Source organism: Lynx canadensis, chromosome C1 (assembly GCF_007474595.2).
Source record: "Lynx canadensis isolate LIC74 chromosome C1, mLynCan4.pri.v2, whole genome shotgun sequence".
Lineage (NCBI taxonomy): Eukaryota > Metazoa > Chordata > Mammalia > Carnivora > Felidae > Lynx > Lynx canadensis.
In genome coordinates, this window is record NC_044310.1 from 147,011,364 (window position 1) to 147,029,246 (window position 17,883).

Genomic DNA, 17,883 nt, shown 5'->3' on the forward strand with positions numbered 1-17,883 from the left:
TTTACCCAGACTCACCAAGCAAAAGAGAGGACCAAAATAAATAAGCGAAAGAAATAAAAACAGACCACAGAAATACAAAGGATCAAAGAGATTACTGTGAAAAATTATGTGCCAACAAACTGGACAACTTAGAAGAAATTTAAGTCCTAGAAACCTACAATCTTCCAAGACTGAAACAAATAGGAACCAAACAGACCAATTACTAGTATTGAAACTGAATCACTACAGATTCCCAAAAAACAAAAGTCCAAGACCAGACAGATTCACCAGTGAATGCTACCATTCATTCAAAGAGTTAGTATCTTCTCCTCAAGCTATTCCCCCCAAAAATAAATAAGAGGAGGGAAGCTTCTAAATACATTCTACGAAGCCAGCATTACCTTGATACCAAAACCAAACAAAAACAAAAAAACTATAGGCCAACATCCCTGATAAAAATAGATGAAAAATCCTGAAAATATTAACTGTTTTCAAAAATACATTAAAAGGATCATTCACCACAATCAAGTTGAACTTATTTCAGGGATGCAATGATGGTTAAATATTCATAACCAAAGTCATACACCACAATAGCAAAAGATGAAAATCAAATAATCATCTCAATAGATGCAGAAAAAGCACTTGACAAAATTCAACATCTGTTCATTATAAAAACTCTCAAAAAGGTATTTTTAGATTTTTTTTGTTTGTTTTTTAGGTTTAGAGGGATTGTACCACAACATAATATAGGCTACATATTACAAACTCAGAATTAAGGGAAAATCTTTTTTTTAAGATCAGGAATGAGACAAAGATGTTCACTCTTACCACCTTTATTCAAAATACTAGAAGTACCAAAAAAAAAAAAAAAGGCAAACAAATTGGTAAGAAAAAAAAATAAAACTCACTATTTGCTGTTGACCTACTACACACAGAAAATCCCAAGGACTCCATAGAAAACCCTAAAGACTCCTTCAAAAAAGCTATTAGAATAGACAAATGAATTCAGTAAAGTTGCAAGATACAAAACTCATTTACAGAAATCTGTTGCACCTCTATACACTAATAACAAAGAGGCAGAAAAAGAAAACAATTCCATTTCCAGTTCCACCAAAAAGAATAAAATACCAAGAATAAACTTAACCAAGAAGGTGAAAGACCTGTACTCTAAAAGCTACAAGATTGACGATGACATAAAGAAACCTATCATTCTTGTGGATTGTAAGAATATTATTAAAATGTCCATACTACCCAAAGCAACGTACAGATTCAATACAATCCCCATCAAAATAACAATAGCATTTATCACAGAACTGGAACAAACAGTCCTAAAATATGTATGGAACCAAAAAAGACCAGGAATAGCCACAGCAATCTTAAGAAGAACAAGGCTGGAGGTATCACAATCTTAACTGTCAAGACCTATTACAAAGTTATAGTAATCAAAATAGAATGGTACTGGCACAAAAATAAACATATAGATGGATAGAACCAGACAGCCCAGAGACCAAGCAGACAAGAATATATCATGGGAAAAAGACATTCTCCTCAGTTGTTGGGAAAACTGGACCACTTTCTTTCACTATACACAAAAGTAAAATGAATTAAAGACCTGACTGTAAGACCTGAAACCATAAAACTCCCTAATCTCTTGGACATCAGCCTTAGCAACATTTTCCTGGATAGGTTTCCTCAGGCTATAAAAATGAAAGGAAAAATTATTGGGACTACATAAAATATTTTGCACAGAGAAGGAGACCATCAACAGAACAAAAGACAACCCAGTGAATGGGAGAAGACATTTACAAATGATATATATAGTAGGGGTTAATGTCTAAAATATATAAAGAACTTAGCCAACACCAAAACTAACAACAACCCAATTAAAAATGGGCAGAGGACTTCAACTGACATGTTTCCAAAGACATCCAGATACCTAACACACATGAAACGATGCACAACATCACTAATCATCAGTGAAATGAAAATCAAAACTACAGTTAGATAGCTCCTGACACGTGTCAGAAGGGCTAGGATCAATAACAAATATTGGCAAGGATGTGGAGAAAAAGGAACCCTTGTGCATTGTTGCTGGGAATTTGTTGGTGCAACCACTGTGGAAAACAGTAGGGAGGTTACCCCCAAAATAAAAAAGATGTCATATGATCCAGTAATTCCACAATTGGGTATTTACCCCAAGAAAATGAAAACACTAATTCAAAAAGATATACGCACCCCTATGTTTATTGCAGCATTATCTAGAATAGCCAAGATACAGAAGCAACCTGTGCCCCTCAATAGATGAATGGATAAAGATGTATTATACACACCTCTCCCAGCCCTTCTCTCTGGAAGACTACTAAGCCATAAAAAAAGAATGAGATCTTGCTATGTGGAAAAAGAGAACGAACAAAAAGCAGAAACAGACCTGTAAACACAGAACTGGTGGCTGTAGCAGGAAAATAGTTGGGAAAGTGGACATAAAGGGATGAAGGCGAGTGGGAGGCACAAGCTTCTAGTTAATGGAATGAATGTCAGGGAGGATGAGTGGTGCTGTATGGTGACAGAAGGTAGCTACACTTGTGGTGAGCATGAAATAATGAAGAAAGTTGTGAAACCCACTATGATGTAACCCTAAAACTAAAGTAACATTGTCCACTATACTTGAATTTAAAAAAAAAAAAAAAAAAAAAGAGACAAGGCCTCTGAAAAAAGGTACATGAATCTAGTGGTTTCAGACCACAAATAGAATTACGTAGCTAATCCACGACCATCAAGATATTCCTGTTGGTTATGAGATGCTTAGGGGGGAAATCACTGCTATGAAATAATTCCCCCCATTGGAAGAATGCAAACAATATGAAATATTCATTTCCTCATTCACTCTATGGTCAATGAGCAACCTCAAACTGCCAGACACAGTTGTGTGCTTGATGGCTCTATTATTTACTCTCAGTCATTTGGAAAGACAGAAGAATGACAAAAGGATGAACTCTCCCCTTCCCTAAACCAGTATGGAAGTGGTTCATTTCAGCTTACCTTCTACCCCGGCATGGCTTCCAATGCCTTAGAAGCCCTTTTTCCCAGAAAAACTACTCTTCTTTGTGAAAGAAATTGATGTAATTTTACAAATAGAGAAATTTAAAACTTCATCACTTAGAATTAGAAAATGGATTCTTCCCTTTAAAGAGAAGAAACCAAGGAAATCATTTTTCTTGCACCATCAAAGGCTTTGACAATGAGGACAGGGGACTACTTGGTCTATTGCCCTCCTCCTCTCTCCATGTCACTTTCTTCTGTTCCTAAATACCTAACAGGTTGTTTGAGAAAAAGAAAAACTGAATTATAACTTTGCTCACAGTGTTCTAATTCCTACAAGCCACCTGAAAATCTTCAATCTCCTTTTCACTGCTCAGAGAAATTAAGTGCAAGAATCCATTTCACAAACCCTATAAAAATATACACTGTTGATGCACAAGGTTAGCCATGATAATAGGAATATGTTAAAGAAATCATATGGATTTTCTTAAACTTCACAGATTTGACTAAGTTAATTTATACCATATTCCATGTTTTCAGTAATGTAAAAATAAATTTCTGGGTGAGATCGCTTAAATCTAGGTAAGTTATCCACATTGCACAATTGCATTTGTAAACTATATTATTCAATGGATTAAAGCTTTTCAAGGCAAAACATAAACCACCACTTTCAGAGGATTTGTGACAGCCCATCTCAAAGGCCTTACCTCCCCCTCTTGGGAAGATCCCATGAAGCTTTCAAACAAAACTATTTTCTTCTAGTACTAAGACATATCATACAACTGGACATGTAAGGTCATTTATACTTTTTTTAGGGGCCACATGAATTTATAGGCCATAGTAAAAGATGGGTCCTTTACTGGTCTGTCCACTTCTCTGAAGGAGAATACAGTTAGCCTACTTCATTATTTTTTTTTTTAACATTTATTTATTTTCAAAAGACTGAGACTGAGTGGGGGAGGGCCAGACAGGGAGACAAACAAACAATCCAAAGCAGGCTCCAGGCTCTGAGCTGTCAACATAGAGCCCGATGCAGGGCTAGAACCCACCAACTGTGAGATCATGACCTGAGCTGAAGTCGGATGTTTAATCAACTGAGCCACCCAGACGCCCCTTTAAACAAATCTTTTTTTAACATTTATTCTTTTTTTTTTTTTTAATCTAGCATAATAGTATAACTGTTTGCATTTGCTTAGCCAGCTATTTGGGATAATTTGCCTGGTTAGCTTGGAAAGGGCTAAGTGGACCTTTTCTATAAAGGCAGAAGAAAAAAGCATAGGTGAATTTTTTAAACACGGGATCTACTGATCCCAAACAACAAACTCCACTATGCAAAGCTGAAGTGTTCCCTCCTGTTTATATTCCCCATACTTTAATCTCATTAACTGTCCCATGTTTTAACAAAAAGAATCAAATTTAAAAAGATCATTTAATTGATTATGCCTGGGATTTAGTCACACCTCTCTTTCTTCAACCACTGGTCAATTGTGGATGGTTTCTCCATCTCATTGTGGAGAAGCATGACCAGTGCCAAATAAATCCGGGATTAAACTCTGGCAGTCACGTGGAACTCCTCTGGTCAAAGAAAGCAACCATTTCAATGAATAGAAAGTACATTACGTACCTACCATGTGTAGAACACCATATTAAATGTTGAGGATGATAAAAGTGCAAGACATGCTCTTGACTGTCGAGGAACTCAAAATCTAGTGTAAGATGGGGACAAGCCCTTCTTTCCTTGGATAATGGAAATCTTGTAAAAGCTCAAAGATGTTTTTCACCCACTATCTTTGCCTTTCAGAATATATTTGTACATGCTAGTTCCTAAATTGGCACGCATAGTTTAAGGGATCAAAATGGTTATTGAGTCAGAGGTTGTGCTTGGCACTGGGGATACAAAAATAAAAAAGATGCAGTGCTGGCAATGAGGCCCAGAATAAGGGGAAAGGGAAATACGAGAAATTACAAACTAGCATTAGCAGTAAGAGCATGGAGAAGATGCAGGGAAATGGTACTCAACCAGTCTTAGAGGAAAAAAACAGCTATGTGGCTTCAGTACCAAATGTAACTGAGTGCCATCAGTAGGCTTTCCAAGAGCTAGGGCTCGGGCAGACCTAGAAATATCAGCAGTTTGCAAGGCAGGGAAGAGGATGGGGATAAGAAACATGGCCTAACAGGGGACATTCATGGTGGGGGGTGGTGGTGGCGATGAAGACAAAGGGTTACAAAGGATCCTACCCATTGCAAAGATGGAGAATTCCCTGTGGCTGAAGTCAGGTGCACATAGTGGTAGGGAGAGCAAGAGGTCAAGGGCAGTCTAAAATGATGTGTTGTCAAGGTGGGAAGTTATTTACAAGTGCTCCTCATTTCTGGCAGAAATCTGGGGAGTTGGGCAAAAAAGTGAACTCGTAAGTCCCTTTATAGATAGCACTCGATGAACAAGTGCCAAATTATGAGCCAGCAGAAGACAGCAAGAAAAGTGACTAAAAATGCAAAGTACTTTGAGTGGCACATGAGTGGTGTGCACAACAAAGGGCACAGGAATGCAGGAGAACAGGAGCATGGGAAACAGTAGTTGAGGAAGAATGAACTGAGCCAGGCCCTGCTTTCCTATGAAAGGTGGCTGGCGTGACTCAAAGGGCAAGAAAGAAATCAGAAATTATTCATAACCTACTCCCCCGCAACCCTTGGCATATGTATCTGATTTATACGCTAATTTTTTTTCCCCTGGGCATATGCCTATTTGGAACTTTTCTATTCTGTGGGGCAAATATATCTTTACCAACCAATATCCCTACCATTCATTTGTTGCACGGTTCTGAGTAAACCCCTTAATTGCCATGCCTTGGTTCCAACACCTTCACACATCACAAAGCTGATACACAGACCAAGAAGAATGTCCTAGACAGTGCTCCAAAAAGCATGAAATGCCACAGTTGCATTTAAACCACCCTCTGGAGTGCTCGCTTCGGCAGCACATATACTAAACCACCCTCTGGAAAGAAAGCCGCCTTTGTGATCCTCCCCACCAAAGCCTTAGTGTACCATTTTGTTCCCCCTTTGACAGCTGTCTCTGGGACCTACAGGTATCTGTGCTTGGAAGCCTCCCCTGCTAGCCATCCACCATATCCCATCAGCCCCTGCAAAAGCCTTGGGAGAAAAACTGTGGGAAAAGCTCATTATGTCTCCATGGGATCCTGCTCATGGGCCACCACAGTGCTCCTTCACCCATCTGAGTGTCAGCCACACCGCAGTGGCTTGCAGCTTTAGCACCAGGGCACCTTTAGGTTCCCCACGGTGCTTCCTTTTGCCCAGGATACTGATTGTTAGCACCATCGAATTTTCTCATTCCCACCTACACGTCTGCCCAGACTAGTACAACTGACTAGCTCCTATTCATCTCACTTATGACTCAGTTCATGCTTTCTATCTTCCAAGAAGACCTTCCCACCTTGCTACCACAATCCCAGAACCCTGGAAAAATTCAGCGTCCTCCCTATACTCAATCACCTCCATGTACACCTCAACCATAGTGGCTTAATCTATTAAAGAAATATTAAAATCATATCTTTTTTTGCTCCACTGCTTCCCAGAGCCTAAAAAAATACCTCGTGTATTATACACACTGCATACATATTACTTGAGTGAATGTTGATTATATATCCGCGGTCCCTTATCCAAAACCTTTGAGGTTAGTTGTGTTTGCAGAATTTGGAATTTTTTACATTTTAAAGATAAGAGGCACACACCATATTTATGTGACACACTAGCAGAGTCGGAGGGATACCCCACACCAAACACATTTCTGTAGTGAAATATATAAGTAGTCCCATTTAATGGGATAAATAAAGGCTATAAATAGACTCATGTCAATTAAGGTCAAGTCTGCTAAATGAATTCACCCCATAATCCCTAATGGATCTGGCTGTACTCTGAAAAATCTGAAGGTGAAGAGACACCGTGGGATATTAGAATCATGTAGATTACGTCACAGTCCTCCTTTCCTTTAGAAGAAAACACTGAGGACCACACAGGAAAACTATTTGTCCAAGTTCACAGGTAATTAATGGCAAAACTAAACTAGCATCCAATGCCCTGTCTATATTCTAGAATTCCTCCTAACAAGCCAACAATGACATAATAAAATATGCTTCTCTGCATTAATCTCCTGTCACAGTATGTTCACTCTCTTCACTGTCCTCCAACTTGTGTAGTCACAACTGAAATCCAGATAACAGGTGAAGAGAACCTAGTCCCTTGCACCTGCATCCACATGGACAGCTCCTGTTAACTCCTACAAAAATTCTGAAATCTTTCAAAGACTAGAACTTTAAAACTGAAGCCATTTTAATAAGAATTAGAATGGTTGGCCTTTGGCTTCTGAGAGAACTATAAGCTAATACAGCATTTCCTTCAAGAGTGGCACTTGAGAAAATGGGAAGTGGTTCATGGACAAAACTGATCTTCACAGCCAATAAGTGCTTTCCCTCTAAGATCTGAAATAAGACAAGGATATGCACTCTTGCCTCTTTTACTCAGCATACTACTGAAAAGTCCTAACCACAACAAGAAAAAGAGAAAATAAAAGGCATCCAAAATGGTGAGAAAGTAGTAACATTGTCACTAATTTTAGATGACATACCACTATATATAGAAAGCCCTAGACTCCACCAAAAAAAGCCATCAGAATAAATGAATTCAGTAAAGTTGGATACAGAATTAATACACAGAAATCTGCATTTCTATACACTAATATAAACAATCCCATTTACCATTGCATCAAAAAGAATAAAATACCTAGGAATAAACTTCCCCAAGGAGATGAAAGACTAGTACTCTGAAAACTCTGTTTTATACACTAACCAAAGGAATTGAAGATGACACAAATGGAAAGATATACCACAGACTGGAATAATTAATACCGTTAACATGTCTGTACTACCCAAAGCAATCTAGAGATTCAATACAATCCCCAGCAAAATAACAATGGCATTTTTCATAAAACTAGAATAATCCCAAGTTCTGTGTGGAACCACAAAACACTCCAAAGAGCCAAAGCAATCGTGAGCGTGAAAAATGGAGGTATCACATTCCCAGATTTCAAGACCCACTACAAAGCTATAATAATGAAAACGGTATGACACCAGTAAAGAACAGACACAGTGATAAATGAAAGAGAATAGACAGCCAGAAAAAACCCACATACTTATATGGTCAATTGATCAATGACAAAGCAGGCAGGAATATACCATGGGAAAAAGACATTCTCTTCAATGAATGGTGCTGGGAAAACTGGTCCACTTTCTCACACCATACATAAAAATAAACAAAATGGATTAAAGATCTAAAAGTGAGACCGGAAACCATAAAACTCCTAGAAGTACCATCAGCAGTAATCTCTTGGGTATCAGCCATAACAACATTTTTCTAGATATGTCTCCTCAGGCAACAAAAACAAAAGGAAAAATAAACCACTGAGATGATTCCAAAATTAAAAGCTTTGCACGGTGAAGGAAACCAACAAAATGAAAAGGGAATTCAGTGAATGGGAGAAGATATTTCACATGATACATCCAATAAAGGGTTAATATCCAAAATATAAAGAACTTAGACAATACCAAAAAAAAAAAAAATTGAATAAAAATGGGCAGAAGACCTGAATAGATCTTTTTTCCAAGGACATCCGGATGGCTAACAGACACATGAAAAAATGCTCAACATCCCTCATCATCAGGGAAATACAAATCAAAACCACGATGAGGTATCTCCTGACACGTGTCAGAAGGGCTAGTGTCAGAAACACATGAAAGAAACAGGTGCTGTGAAGGACGTAGAGCAAAACTCTCGTGCACAGTTGGTAGAAATCTAAATTGGTGCAACCACTGTGGAAACCAGTATGGATGTTCCTCAAAAAAATTTGAAAGAGAAATACCATCCAATTGAGTAATCCCACTACTGGGTACTTACCCCAAGGAAATGAAAATACTAATTCAAAACAATCTATACACACCTATACCTATTGCAGCATTATTTACAATAGTCAAGATATGCAAGCAATCCACATGTCCGCTGACAGAGGGATGGGTAAAGACTCTATGTGTTTGAAGTATTCCTGTTAGGAACGATAAGTGGGACAACACACATAGTGGAAATACCTTTTTGATGCTTGGAAAACAGAGTTCACAGAAAGGCATTCTGTGCACATACATAGGTACACAAGGAAGTATTACTCGGCTATAAAAGAATGAGACTTCACCATTTGCAACAAAATGGATGCCTTAGAGGGTACTACGCTATGAAGTGAGTCAGAAAGAGACAAATACCAGATGAATTTATCTACTATGGAATCTAAAAAAACCCAAACGAATGAACAAACAAAAAGCAGAAACAGACCCATAAATACAGGGAACAAATTGATGGGTACTGTAGGGGAAGGGGGTGAGGCAAAATGGGTGAAAAGGTGGTAACAGTTTCTAGTTACAGAATAAGTCACAGGAATGGAAAGTACAGCATTGGGAATACAGTCAGTGGTATTGTTATGGTGCTGTATGGTGACAGAGAGTTGCTACAATTATGTGAGCACAACATACAGACTTGACTCACTATGTTGTATACCTGCAACTAATGTAACATTGTGTATCAGCTAGACCTCAAAAGACTAAGTTTGAAAAACTCCAATGAAAAGAAAAAGATTACAATAATGGTAAAAGTACCATTTTGGTATGGAAAAGAGCATGAAGTAATACATGTATAAATTAGTGTCACCGGAAAGAATGCCTTTCCGTGAACCCTGTTTTCCAAGATTCAAAAAGGTATTTCTAAGATGTGTGTCGTCTCACTTATTCCTAACGGGAGGACTTCAAACATTTTTTGTGCCATGGCCCCCATCAAACATTACTAGCAGATAAATGGATGAGGCTGCACTCTCACCGCTGTTGTTTAACATAGTGCTGGAAGTTCTAGCATCAGCAATCAGACAACAAAAGGAAATCAAAGGCATCAAAATTGGCAAAGATGAAGTCAAGCTTTCGCTTTTTGCAGATGACATGATATTATACATGGAAAATCCGATAGACTCCACCAAAAGTCTGCTAGAACTGATACATGAATTCAGCAAAGTTGCAGGATACAAAATCAATGTACAGAAATCAGTTGCATTCTTATACACTAACAATGAAGCAAGAGAAAGACAAATAAAGAAACTGATCCCATTCACAATTGCACCAAGAAGCATAAAATACCTAGGAATAAATCTAACCAAAGATGTAAAGGATCTGTATGCTGAAAACTATAGAAAGCTTATGAAGGTAATTGAAGAAGATTTAAAGAAATGGAAAGACATTCCCTGCTCATGGATTGGAAAAATAAATATTGTCAAAATGTCAATACTACCCAAAGCTATCTACACATTCAATGCAATCCCAATCAAAATTGCACCAGCATTCTTCTCGAAATTAGAACAAGCAATCCTAAAATTCATATGGAACCACAAAAGGCCCCAAATAGCCAAAGGAATTTTGAAGAAGAAGACCAAAGCAGGAGGCATCACAATCCCAGACTTTAGCCTCTACTACAAACCTGTAATCATCAAGACAGCATGGTATTGGCACAAAAACAGACACACAGACCAATGGAATAGAATAGAAACCCCAGAACTAGACCCACAAACGTATGGCCAACTCATCTTTGACAAAGCAGGAAAGAACATCCAATGGAAAAAAGACAGCCTCTTTAACAAATGGTGCTGTGAGAACTGGACAGCAACATGCAGAAGGTTGAAACTAGACCACTTTCTCACACCATTTACAAAAATAAACTCAAAATGGATAAAGGACCTAAATGTGAGACAGGAAACCATCAGAACCTTAGAGGAGAAAGCAGGAAAAGACCTCTCTGACCTCAGCCGTAGCAATCTCTTACTCGACACATCCCCAAAGGCAAGGGAATTAAAAGCAAAAGTGAATTACTGGGACCTTATGAAGATAAAAAGCTTCTGCACAGCAAAGGAAACAACCAACAAAACTAAAAGGCAACCAACGGAATGGGAAAAGATATTTGCAAATGACATATCGGACAAAGGGCTAGTATCTAAAATCTATAAAGAGCTCACCAAACTCCACACCCGGAAAACAAATAACCCAGTGAAGAAATGGGCAGAAAACATGAATAGACACTTCTCTAAAGAAGACATCCAGATGGCCAACAGGCACATGAAAAGATGTTCAGCGTCGCTCCTTATCAGGGAAATACAAATCAAAACCACACTCAGGTATCACCTCACGCCAGTCAGAGTGGCCAAAAGGAACAAATCAGGAGACTCTAGATGCTGGAGAGGATGTGGAGAAACGGGAACCCTCTTGCACTGTTGGTGGGAATGCAAATTGGTGCAGCCGCTCTGGAAAGCAGTGTGGAGGTTCCTCAGAAAATTAAAAATAGACCTACCCTATGACCCAGCAATAGCACTGCTAGGAATTTATCCAAGGGATACAGGAGTACTGATGCATAGGGGCACTTGTACCCCAATGTTCATAGCAGCACTCTCAACAATAGCCAAATTATGGAAAGAGCCTAACTGTCCATCAACTGATGAATGGATAAAGAAATTGTGGTTTATATACACAATGGAATACTACGTGGCAATGAGAAAAAATGAAATATGGCCTTTTGTAGCAACGTGGATGGAACTGGAGAGTGTAATGCTAAGTGAAATAAGCCATACAGAGAAAGACAGATACCATATGGTTTCACTCTTATGTGGATCCTGAGAAACTTAACAGGAACCCATGGGGGAGGGGAAGGAAAAAAAAAAAAAAAAAGAGGTTAGAGTGGGAGAGAGCCAAAGCATAAGAGACTGTTAAAAACTGAGAACAAACTGAGGGTTGATGGGGGGTGGGAGGGAGGGGAGGGTGGGTGATGGGTATTGAGGAGGGCACCTTTTGGGATGAGCACTGGGTGTTGTATGGAAACCAATTTGTCAATAAATTTCATATATATAAAAAAAAAAAACCAAAAACAAAACAAAAAAAAAAAAAAAAAAAAATCCAATTATATCGTTAAATTGAAAAATTTGAAAACCTACATGAAACTAACATCTAAAACAATGTAACATACTCCATTTGATTCAAAAATATCTGACTAATCTCTCATTTTAAAATTTTGGATCATAATTTAAATATTTTCTTACCAGCAATACCAAATTTTAAAAAAGGAAAATAATTTACATTCCAATTCCTTCTATAAAACTATCAGTATAAATGAAAAAATCCTAAACACAATATCATCAAACCAAGTACATTGACACATAAAGCATATTATTTGTATATATTAACCTTTATGCTATGAACAAATACTTAAAAATATAAGAGATTTTAATAAAATTTATGTACTTTATCATTTTTTGAGTACAACCATTTCAATATATGTGATTAACTCTTAAATGAAAAAAAAAATAAATAAATGGATGAGGCTGCTGAATTAGAGGTGCCGACAGTGTAGGGGGTTCTGGTCCCCGTGGGCCCAGTCTCCCTGCCGGAGGCTTAAGAGAATCAGTACCTCAGGCATTTCTGTAACCTAACACCGCATACTCACTGGGAAGCCCTGCCTTACCCCACAGCCAAGTACTCCTTTCTGAAACAGGAAGCGGGTTGGAAGAACAGCTCTGTTCCCTGCTAGGTAGAGTATACATGTGGCAGTTCCATGCCTCCTCCCGTACTGCAATCCACAGGCATATGGGACCATGCACGTCACTCAAGTCAAGACTGACTCTGTTCTCAGAGATCTGTGTTAGAATTATAAAAGTAACTGCTATCTTGGGGATTCTTATCAATGTAACATAGCAAATGGTTTGTAGGTTACTGTGTAGTGAGGCCCTACTAGCAATATACATTAATGTCACAGTTAGTTGTCAGAGGAGGGGGACAAAAGTGTAGGTGAGCTACAGAGCCCTGCTCTAAGCTAGAGCTTAGAGGGCTTAGATCTGGCACAGTGTTAAAACCTAAAGAGAGCAGTTCCACAGAAGGTCCAAATAGTTGGCACTACAGGGGTCTCCTATGAGGTGAAGAATGTATTGTTCACTGAATGCCGGGCTGTTATAAGATTTAACGCACTGTTACTTGAACCAATGAAGTTCTGCCTGACTCAGGTTATTTTGTCATGAGGGCATGATTGCCGTCCTCTGGATCTCTAAACCAGGGACGTGAAATTCTAGGAATCAGTGGGAAAATACCCTTCCTTCCCACTCCACCTCCATATGCCTGTCCCCAGCCACTTATAATTAAAGGCTCAACCAAACAAAACACCTGAAAGAAATTAATGAATATTCAAAAAATTTCCTAATATGATTATTCTTCCCTTTGTTCAAAACTTAATATACCCTAGTGAGATGAAATCATGAAATATAGTGGATATTAAGTTGCTAAAGAAAATATAAGTTGTCATGGCTTTCATATACAAGTGCACTGTGCTTAGGAACAGAAGCCCAAGGATTATTTAGAATAAATTTGTGTTTGACACACGTACTTTGTAAAACCCATTCTAACAAATATTTCCTAGTCTTCACCCCATTAAAAGATGCAGCTGGGCCAGCAAGGATTTTTTTATGAGATACATTTTAACACTGGAGTCCATCGCAAAATAAAGCCAGTAATGGTGAAACAAGAGTGTGTCCACCCAGCACTCCCATGGGAAGTGAAGAGAAAAACAAATGTAATATCTGAGTGAAGGATTAACATACAGAGAGGTGAGGGAAGGCCAACTGAGGTCCACAAGCACACCATTGTCCTCTGACACTCATTTTCTTTTTTTTTTTTTAATTTTTTTTTTAACGTTTATTTTTGAGACAGAGACACAGCATGAACGGGGGAGGGTCAGAGAGAGGGAGACACAGAATCTGAAACAGGCTCCAGGCTCTGAGCTGTCAGCACAGAGCCCGACATGGGACTCGAACTCACAGACTGCGAGATCATGACCTGAGCTGAAGTCGGCCGCTTAACCGACTGAGCCACCCAGGCGCCCCCTGACACTCATTTTCAATAGAACAGTACATACCCATGGCCCCATCACCGAACACTCACTACATGCCAGAGACACACGAGATGCTTTACATACATTGTCTCAGTTCATCATCAGAGCTTTTTAAAGTGAATATTATCACCACCAATATTTTTTGGATGATGAAACTGATGTAAGTGATCAAGTCGGAGAGTATGATTTCACAGCCTGAAATGTTAAGGATGATGTTGCACCACCTTGGGAGGGCCCAAGGGCAGTGGCACACAAAGGGCACCACTCGATAGCTTCTAGGAGCAGTGCTCTGGCCCCAAGGAAAGCCACAGCAAGGGAAGACAGAAACGTGTCACAACAAGATGTTCAGCACCCAAACACAATAAAGGAACAGTATCTATCCTATCTTCGGAATGTGTCTGCCTCTCCAATCTGGGTATAGTGCCTTTTCAAAATTGCTAGTGTATTGACGATAGTGAAGTGTGCCTGTCACCTAAATGACAAACTTATATGACATTAAGTCTCAATGAAAACTGTTAAAATATGTAACAGTAGACTGTGAGCTGGATGGAGGTGAACAGAGGCTCATTCTGCCCAGATGACACTACAAAAATATGCTGGAGGATGGGTGATGGAGATGATCTTATTTGGTTTTGAAATCCATGAGCAGGTGATCACAGTACGAGAACAACACAACTATGGGGTTTCTGCATACAGAGATATGAACAAGGCAGAACACTGAAAGCTGATGCTCCAGGGAAAGGGCTTCTATCCTGGAGAGGTAACACGCTACTGGGGGATGCTTGGAAGGGGCTACTATCAGACCCTAGATAGAAAGGTCTTCTATCAGACCAAAGCTAAATGGCACAAGTTGACAGTGATGATGTACCCATTTACCTATGCAACCCCCCCTGTAAGGTGCTGTCCTCACACCACACTGAACTCAGGTAACCAGACACAAATGTATCTGCAGAACCATCAAAAGAAGAAAAGAAGAATACTGCCAGAACACTCTCAGAGAAGTAGCAAAAAATCTAGAAAGGCCAGGGTCTATATACAAGACTCTTAAAGAAATGAACCCCTCTTAAGCATGCAAGAGAGAGCAAGTATCTACACCTAAAGCATCAGAAACAAGTCATGGGTATCCTGCTGGGACAGACTGTCCACATTCTGGAGGCAGTCTATTTCCCGGCCCGGGAAGACTGACTGATTCCATGTTCACATGAGATCTCAAGACTATGGCCCCTGACCCAACAGTAATGTGGGGATCACCTGCAGCCCTGTTGGAAAGGGAAGCTCTCTGTCCAACCCTAGACCTCCTAAATCAGAAACTCTGGGGCGGGGCAGGGAGGGCTCAGCATTCTGTGTTTCTAGACAAATCTGACACACACTCATTTTAAAGAACTACTGATCCAGGCCAACCCCTGCCTTACACTGATACAGAAAATTCACACAGGACAGATGAGAAAACCATTTTCCTTCCTACCAATTCCAAATTCAGTGTCAATCTAAACATAAGAAGTAAATTCCAAAAGACACTACTGAGAAGTTTTCAGATGTGCAAATAGACTTAATTCTCATTTCCTGTACAGAAACAGCATGAAGCTTATTATTAGCAGCAAATAAATGTAACATTCCAGTGAAAATACAAAATGCAACATATTTTTATACTCATGGTTCACTTGAGGATCATACTGCTCCAGGAGAACTATCTGGTCATCAATTTTTATCATGGGCTCGGAAACTCAAAGGATGCATAATTATAATGACCTTCCTAAGATAAGATATTCATATATTTAAATGAGGTACGTTTTATATGCAATAATTTCAAAAATATATATTCTTTTAATGACAGCTCCTAAAGCTGGCAAGAACGTGAAATAGGTACATCACACCCTGGGGTGAGTGAGATATTGTAAATTAGTACAACTCTTATGAAAAGCAATTTGGCATATGTATCAAGCCATAAAAACCTCCATACTCTGACCTATTAGGTCTACTTGTTTTCGGATTAAGAATTAATTCCCCAAGTGAAAAAGTTGTATGAACTAGTATGCCCCAGGTGGAGGAGACGGGATGTCTAAAATATAAAAGTGGCCACTAAAATATCACGTGACCACTTAAAACCAGACTAACGTTAAAGGCACACTCAAATGAAAAAAGATGATACAGAACTGTATATATACTATGATTACAATGGAGTCAGCAACATACACGTGGGTGCACAGAGAAGTGGAAAGGCATATAGATGTTCGAAATAAGGGCAGATTTTCTCTCATTTTTCTGTTTTGGTGTAGTAATAACTAAAATATTAATAATAAACCTGAAAGTGTTCAATCCCACATGCAAACCTACTCTGAGTTCAGATAAGGTGATTTCCATGTGTGCATGAGTGCGTGCACATGTGAACACTCATGGGAAAAGGGGGACTAAAAAGAGACGGGAAAATATCAAATTAGTCACTGCCAAGGGACATTAACTGGCTTAAAATGAGACACAACATACCCTTACCTCCTCCAAAAACTCAAACCACAGCACAGAAGAGAAGCTCGACTCACCAGAATTTTAGGAACTTGAGAACCACCTAAATGATGACGTAAGAGGAAATCAATCAAAAAAACCCACCAAAATAGTCTTTCTCTCCTCATGATTTTTTCCCCCAAAATAATGTTAAACAGATGATGCAAACTACCATTTGTTGAGCTAAATTTTAAACTGATGATTCTAATTTCAAATGGACTCCTATTAAGCTTCTAAGAGCCACTTGGGTTTATGCCTGTGACACAGGGAACACGTTTGCAACAAGAATTCTTACAAAGCCCAAACCCCACATCTCTGCCAAGTTCGGCTTTCGTCATGCAGGCTTGCTTGGTGCTGCTCCAGCACACCCACCGCCGGACTGCCACTGTCCTAGCCTTGGGATATTCGTTTCCGCTTAATTTGGGGCAGGTTCCCTGTTGCATGGTTCATTATGATGCCAATCCGTCTCAAAGTTGTTTGATAAAATAAACTAATTACAATTAGATTTTCAGTTCCAAGATGCTCAAAGATTATTGGTGAGGGGGTAGGCAAATGAAGCCGATGTGCAATTCCAGGCAAAGTTCAGAACTTCATAAATCAGCAAAACAATCTCCCTGTTGCAGATAATTCTCAAGGCACTTGAATGGCACAAAATGCAAGTCAGTAAGCTCCCAATGATTGAGAAACAATTACCAAGAAAATGTTCATGGCTCCATCAGAACAAAGAAAAGAAAAAGAAAAAGAAATGTCCAGTTACGATGCATGTATGTTTATGTTTAATCTGAAACATTGCTTTTAACAAATTCCCTAAGGGTATCAAAGCCAGACAGCCTTTGCTGTTAGAGAAAAAAAAGAAAAAAGAAAAAAGGAAAAGCGGCAGCTTCAGCAGCTACCGTGAAGGCATGCCAGTTTTAATTATTGCACACGAAAGCTATGTTAAATTACCCCGATTCAACTTTCCTCAAAGAACTTCCTATTCTCTGGTTATGTTGTTCAGGAAAATTATGATTGCCCCAAGAATCTCAATCCTTGAGAGTTCGCACATTATTTAATACTGCAAATCCAGGATTCCAGCAAGTGCTAGGAGGGGAAAGTATCTTTTGAAAATGAGTATTAATCTAAATATATGCCATTTTCCTGTTTTTCTGCAACAATTTCAGACATGTCCTCTGAAATAAGACTTCCAGTTCAGAAGAAGAAGTTTATTTAGGTGAGTCAAGAGAGCTTGCTATAATAACCACTTTGTGGGTAGCTGGGGCGTGTGCAATTTGGAACAGTATACTTAGTTCTTTCAGAATACAGTGTACTTCTAGTAAAGTTCAACAACGTACTTGTGGCTAATGG

General features: G+C 38.9%; 1 protein-coding gene across 3 annotated transcripts in view; it reads right to left on the reverse strand.

Moving 5' to 3' along the window:
• The window catches only part of ACVR1 (activin A receptor type 1), a 143,125-nt gene that overhangs the window by 12,617 nt on the left and 112,625 nt on the right, over nt 1-17,883 (reverse strand). The gene's annotated exons all lie outside the window — the stretch shown is intronic.